Source organism: Lutra lutra, chromosome 1, assembly GCF_902655055.1.
Source record: "Lutra lutra chromosome 1, mLutLut1.2, whole genome shotgun sequence".
Classification (NCBI taxonomy): domain Eukaryota; kingdom Metazoa; phylum Chordata; class Mammalia; order Carnivora; family Mustelidae; genus Lutra; species Lutra lutra.
In genome coordinates this window covers 212,040,427-212,048,275 of record NC_062278.1, presented here as the reverse complement: position 1 = coordinate 212,048,275, position 7,849 = coordinate 212,040,427, and positions in this window count along the sequence as shown.

The window sequence follows — 7,849 nt, the reverse complement described above, 5'->3', positions numbered from 1 at the left end:
TTTCCTCTTTTTATATTTTTTCTTTATCGGCTTTCTTTTTTTAAATAGTTTCTTTTTTTTCTTTTTTCTTTCTGAACCCCTTTTTATCCACTTTCTCCCCCCTCACGATTTGGGATCTCTTCTGATTTGGCTAAAGCATATTTTCCTGGGGTTGTTGCCACCCTTTTAGTATTTTACTTGCTCCTTCATAAACTCTTATCTGGACAAAATGACAAGGCGGAAAAATTCACAACAAAAAAAAGAACAAGAGGTAGTACCAAAGGCTAGGGACCTAATCAATACAGACATTGGTAATATGTCAGATATAGAGTTCAGAATGACGATTCTCAAGGTTCTAGCCGGGCTTGAAAAAGGCATGGAAGATATTAAAGCAACCCTCTCGGGAGATATAAAAGCCCTTTCTGGAGAAATAAAAGAACTAAAATCTAACCAAGTTGAAATCAAAAAAGCTATTAATGAGGTGCAATCAAAAATGGAGGCTCTCACTGCTAGGATAAATGAGGCAGAAGAAAGAATTAGCGATATAGAAGACCAAATGACAGAGAATAAAGAAGCTGAGCAAAAGAGGGACAAGCAGCTACTGGACCACGAGGGGAGAATTCGAGAGATAAGTGACACCATAAGACGAAACAACATTAGAATAATTGGGATTCCAGAAGAAGAGGAAACAGAGAGGGGAGCAGAAGGTATATTGGAGAGAATTATTGGAGAGAACTTCCCCAATATGGCAAAGGGAACAAGCATCAAAATTCAAGAGGTTCAGAGAACCCCCCTCAAAATCAATAAGAATAGGTCCACACCCCGTCACCTAATAGTAAAATTTACAAGTCTTAGTGACAAAGAAAAGATCCTGAAAGCAGCCCGGGAAAAGAAGTCTGTAACGTACAATGGTAAAAATATTAGATTGGCAGGAGACTTATCCACAGAGACCTGGCAGGCCAGAAAGAGCTGGCATGATATATTCAGAGTACTAAATGAGAAAAACATGCAGCCAAGAATACTATATCCAGCTAGGCTATCATTGAAAATAGACGGAGAGATTAAAAGCTTCCAGGACAAACAAAAACTGAAAGAATTTGCAAATACCAAACCAGCTCTACAGGAAATATTGAAAGGGGTCCTCTAAGCAAAGAGAGACCCTCAAAGTAGTAGATCAGAAAGAAACAGAGACAATATACAATAACAGTCACCTTACAGGCAATACAATGGCACTAAATTCATATCTCTCAATACTTACCCTGAATGTTAATGGGCTAAATGCCCCAATCAAAAGACACAGGGTATCAGAATGGATAAAAAAACAAAACCCATCTATATGTTGCCTACAAGAAACTCATCTTAAACCCTGGAGGTGAAGACACCTCCAGGTTTAAAGTGAGGGGGTGGAAAAGAATTTACCATGCTAATGGACATCAGAAGAAAGCAGGAGTGGCAATCCTTATAGCAGATCAATTAGATTTTAAGCCAAAGATTATAATAAGAGATGAGGAAGGACACTATATCATACTCAAAGGAACTGTCCAACAAGAAGATCTAACAATTTTAAATATCTATGCCCCTAACGTGGGAGCAGCCAACTATATAAACCAATTAATAACAAAATCAAAGAAACACATCGACAAGAATACAATAATAGTAGGGGATTTTAACACTCCCCTCACTGAAATGGACAGATCATCCAAGCAAAAGATCAACAAGGAAATCAAGGCCTTAAATGACACACTGGACCAGATGGACATCACAGATATATTCAGAACATTTCATCCCAAAGCAACAGAATACACATTCTTCTCTAGTGCACATGGAACATTCTCCAGAATAGATCACATTCTTGGTCCTAAATCAAGTCTCAACCGGTATCAAAAGATTGGGATCATTCCCTGCATATTTTCAGACCACAATGCTCGAAAGCTAGAACTCAATAACAAGAGGAAATTTGGAAAGAACCCAAATACATGGAGACTAAACAGCATCCTTCTAAAGAATGAATGGGTCAACCAGGAAATTAAAGAAGAATTGAAAAAATTCATGGAAACAAATGATAATGAAAACACAATGGTTCAGAATCTGTGGGACACAACAAAGGCAGTCCTGAGAGGAAAATATATAGCGGTACAAGCCTTTCTCAAGAAACAAGAAAGGTCTCAGGTACACAACCTAACCCTACACCTAAAGGAGCTGGAGAAAGAACAAGAAAAAAAGCCTAAACCCAGCAGGAAAAGAGAAATCATAAAGATCAGAGCAGAAATCAATGAAATAGAAACCAAAAAAACAATAGAACAAATCAACGAAACTAGAAGCTGGTTCTTTGAAAGAATTAATAAGATTGATAAACCCCTGGCCAGACTTATCAAAAAAAAAAAAAAGAGAAAGGACCCAAATAAATAAAATCATGAATGAAAGAGGAGAGATCACAACGAACACCAAAGAAATACAGACAATTATAAGAACATACTATGAGCAACTCTACGCCAACAAATTTGACAATCTGGAAGAAATGGATGCATTCCTAGAGACATATAAACTACCACAACTGAACCAGGAAGAAATAGAAAGCCTGAACAGACCCATAACCAGTAAGGAGATTGAAACAGTCATCAAAAATCTCCAAACAAACAAAAGCCCAGGGCCAGACGGCTTCCCGGGGGAATTCTACCAAACATTTAAAGAAGAACTAATTCCTATTCTCCTGAAACTGTTCCAAAAAATAGAAATAGAAGGAAAACTTCCAAACTCATTTTATGAGGCCAGCATCACCTTGATCCCAAAACCAGACAAGGATCCCAACAAAAAAGAGAACTACAGACCAATATCCTTGATGAACACAGATGCAAAAATTCTCGCCAAAATACTAGCCAATAGGATTCAATAGTACATTAAAAGGATTATTCACCATGACCAAGTGGGATTTATTCCAGGGCTGCAAGGTTGGTTCAACATCCGCAAATCAATCAATGTGATACAACACATTAATAAAAGAAAGAACAAGAATCATATGATACTCTCCATAGATGCTGAAAAAGCATTTGACAAAGTACAGCATCCCTTCCTGATCAAAACTCTTCAAAGTGTAGGGATAGACGGCACATACCTCAATATTATCAAAGCCATCTATGAAAAACCCACCGCAAATATCATTCTCAATGGAGAAAAACTGAAAGCTTTTCCGCTAAGGTCAGGAACACGGCAGGGATGTCCGTTATCACCACTGCTATTCAACATAGTACTAGAAGTCCTAGCCTCAGCAATCAGACAACAAAAGGAAATTAAAGGCATCCAAATCGGCAAAGAAGAAGTCAAACTATCACTCTTCGCAGATGATATGATACTCTATGTGGAAAACCCAAAAGACTCCACTCCAAAACTGCTAGAACTTGTACAGGAATTCAGTAAAGTGTCAGGATATAAAATCAATGCACAGAAATCAGTTGCATTTCTCTACACCAACAACAAGACAGAAGAAAGAGAAATTAAAGAGTCCATCCCATTTACAATTGCACCCAAAACTATAAGATACCTAGGAATAAACCTAACCAAAGAGACTAAGAATCTATACTCAGAAAACTATAAAGTACTCATGAAAGAAACTGAGGAAGACACAAAGAAATGGAAAAATGTTCCATGCTCCTGGATTGGAAGAATAAATATTGTGAAAATGTCTATGCTACCTAAAGCAATCTACACATTTAATGCAATTCCTATCAAAGTACCATCCATTTTTTTCAAAGAAATGGAACAAATAATCCTAAAATTTATATGGAACCAGAAAAGACCTCGAATGGCCAAAGGAATATTGAAAAAGAAAGCCAAAGTTGGTGGCATCACAATTCCGGACTTCAAGCTCTATTACAAAGCTGTCATCATCAAGACAGCATGGTACTGGCACAAAAACAGACACATAGATCAATGGAACAGAATAGTGAGCCCAGAAATGGACCCTCAACTCTATGGTCAACTCATCTTCGACAAAGCAGGAAAGAATGTCCAATGGAACAAAGACAGCCTCTTCAATAAATGGTGTTGGGAAAATTGGACAGCCACATGCAGAAAAATGAAATTGGATCATTTCCTTACACCACACACGAAAATAGACTCAAAATGGATGAAGGATCTCAATGTGAGAAAGGAATCCATCAAAATCCTCGAGGAGAACACAGGCAGCAACCTCTTCGACGTCAGCCGCAGCAACATCTTCCTAGGAACATCACCAAAGGCAAGGGAAGCAAGGGCAAAAATGAACTTTTGGGATTTTATCAAGATCAAAAGCTTTTGCACAGCAAAGGAAACAGTGAACAAAACCAAAAGACAACTGACAGAATGGGAGAAGATATTTGCAAATGACATATCAGATAAAGGGCTAGTGTCCAAAATCTATAAAGAACTTAGCAAACTCAACACCCAAAGAACAAATAATCCAATCAAGAAATGGGCAGAGGACATGAACAGACATTTCTGCAAAGAAGACATCCAGATGGCCAACAGACACATGAAAAAGTGCTCCATATCACTCGGCATCAGGGAAATACAAATCAGAACCACCATGAGATATCACCTCACACCAGTCAGAATGGCTAAAATTTACACGTCAGGAAATGACAGATGCTGGCGAGGATGTGGAGAAAGGGGAACCCTCCTACACTGTTGGTGGGAATGCAAGCTGGTGCAACCACTCTGGAAAACAGCATGGAGGTTCCTCAAAATGTTGAAAATAGAACTACCCTATGACCCTGCAATTGCACTGCTGGGTGTTTACCCTAAAGATACAAACGTAGTGATCCGAAGGGGCACGTGCACCCGAATGTTTATAGCAGCAATGTCTACAATAGCCAAACTATGGAAAGAACCTAGATGTCCATCTACAGACGAATGGATAAAGAAGATGTGGTATATATACACAATGGAATACTATGCAGCCATCAAAAGAAATGAAATCTTGCCATTTGCGACGACGTGGATGGAACTAGAGGGTATCATGCTTAGCGAAATAAGTCAATCGGAGAAAGACAACTATCATATGATCTCCCTGATATGAGGGAGAGGAGATGCAACATGGGGGGTTGAGGGGGTAGGAGAAGAGTAAATGAAACAAGGTGGGATTGGGAGGGAGACAAACCATAAGTGACTCTTAATCTCACAAAACAAACTGAGGGTTGATGGGGGGAGGGGGTTGGGAGAGGGGGGTGGGGTTATGGATATTGGGGAGGGTATGTGCTATGGTGAGTGCTGTGAAGTGTGTAAACCTGGCGATTTGCAGACCTGTACCCCTGGGGATAAAAATATATGTTTATAAAGCTGTAAAAAAAAAAAAAAAAAAAAAGAAAGGATGAATACCCAAGTTTTGTAGCAACATGGACGGGACTGGAAGAGATTATGCTGAGTGAAATAAGTCAAGCAGAGAAAGTCAATTATCATATGGTTTCACTTATTTGTGGAGCATAACAAATAGCATGGAGGATAAGGGGAGATGGAGAGGAGAAGGGAGTTGAGGGAAATTGGAAGGGGAGGTGAACCATGAGAGACTATGGACTCTGAAAAACGATCTGGGAGTTTTGAAGGGGTGGGAGGTTGGGGGCACCAGGTGGTGGGTATTGTGGCGGGCGCGGATTGCATGGAGCACTGGGTGTGGTGCAAAAATAATGAATACTGTTATGCTGAAAAAAAAAAAAAAGCACATTGAGATACCACCTTACACCAGTTAGAATGGCCAAAATTAGCAAGACAGGAAACAACATGTGTTGGAGGGGATGTGGAGAAAGGGGAACCCTCTCACACTGTTGGTGGCAATGCAAGTTGGTGCAGCCACTTTGGAAAACAGTGTGGAGATTCCTCAAGAAATTAAAAAGAGAGCTTCCCTATGACCCTGCAATTGCACTACTGGGTATTTAACCCAAAGATACAGATGGAGTGAATAGAAGGGCCATCTGTACCCCAATGTTTATAGCTACAACGGCCACGGTCGCCAAACTGTGGAAAGAACAGATGCTCTTCAACGGGCGAATGGATAAGGAAGCTGTGGTCCATATACACTATGGAGTATTATGCCTCCATCAGAAAGGATGAATACCCAACTTTTGTAGCAACATGGACAGGACTGGAAGAGCTTATGCTGAGTGAAATAAGTCAAGCAGAGAGAGTCAATTATCATATGGTTTCACTTATTTGTGGAGCATAACAAATAGCATGGAGGACATGGGGAGTTAGGAGAAGGGAGTTGAGGGAAATTGGAAGGGGAGGTGAACCATGAGAGACTATGGACTCTGAAAAACAATCTGAAGTGTTTGAAGAGGTGGGGGTTGGGAGGTTGGGGGATCCAGGTGGTGGGTATTAGAGAGGGCATGGATTGCATGGAGCACTGGGTGTGGTACAAAAACAATGAATACTGTTATGCTGAATATAAATTTAAAAAATGATTTAAAAATTTTTTAAATGTTTTACTGGAACACAGTGTAGTTGTATGAATGGTGGCCCCAAAAATGATATGTCACATCCCAACCTCCAATACCTGTGAATGACCGCATTTGGAAAAGAGGTCTTGAGGTTTCTGGATGGCTCAGTGGGTTAAAGCCTCTGCGTTCAGCTCCGATCATGATCCCAGGGTCCTGGGATCGAGCCCCACATCGGGCTGTTTGTTCAGCAGGGAGCCTGCTTCCTTCTCTCTCTGCCTGCCTCTCTGCCTACTTGTGATCTCTGTCTGTCAAATAAATAAATAAAATCATTTTTTAAAAGTTGTTTAAAAAAAGAGGTCTTTACATATATAATTAAGGATTTTGAGGTACAATTGCCCTGGATTATCTAGGTGGATGCTATATCCAGTGACAGATGTGCTTATAACAGACAAAGGTAAGAAGTACATAGAGATGAGGAGACCACATGACTACAGAGGTGGCGATTGGAACGATGCACCCACAAAGTCAGAAATGTTTGGAGTCTCCAAAAGCAGGAAAAGCAGGGAATAGAATTCCCCTTAGAGCTTCAGGACATAGCACAGCACTACTGAGACCTGGATTTTAGAATTCTGGAAGGCCAGAACTGTAACAAAGTAGGTGTCCATTGTCTTAATTCACCTAGTTCTTGAATTGTTAGAGCAGCCACAGGACACTCATACTGATGGCCACGCCCACTTGTGCACATATTGTCTATACATGTTTATGCACTATAGTGGCAGGAAGTGGTTGCAACAAAGAACATAGAGCCCACAACTCCCCCCCAAAATATTTAGTATCCAATCCTTCACAAAAATGTTTGCCAACCTGTGCTCTAAGTCGTTGTCAGTTACTAATATTTCCAAAGTAGATGATCTTTCTGGGAAAGAATGCTCTAAATAGCCTGCCTGGGGAGTATAGCCAGAAAAATTCTGCCAAGTGAGCTTAAAGATATGAACGTGTTTACTCCAGATTGGGGGGGGGGGGCTAAGTAAGTGGACCTGGGGGACTTTTGCAAAGAAAAGTCTATGTGTGCAGTCAAATAATGAGCTTTTTTATTACCCTCCACCAAACACAATGACCCATCTCTACTCTTCTTCCATGTAACTACTCAACACTTGTTGGGAGTTGGGTGTGGTTCAGATCCCTGTTCACAATCCCAAGTCGAAATCCGTGGGACTCACAGACTCTTGAAAAATACACCTGCTTCTGTCTTTGATAGACAAAGAAATTCCATGTCAAATGTTGAGGAAATGTTTGAAAAAGAAAACAATGATGCTCAGGCCCGTGGAGAAAAGAACACATGACTTAGGGGGGCCATGAGGTGGCATAGGCATATCTGACATCCAAGATGGTCCCAAGAGGACAAACCCAGCAGAGGAGAAGTCCTTTTTCATTTTGGTTCCTTCACCCATGGGAAACAAGTT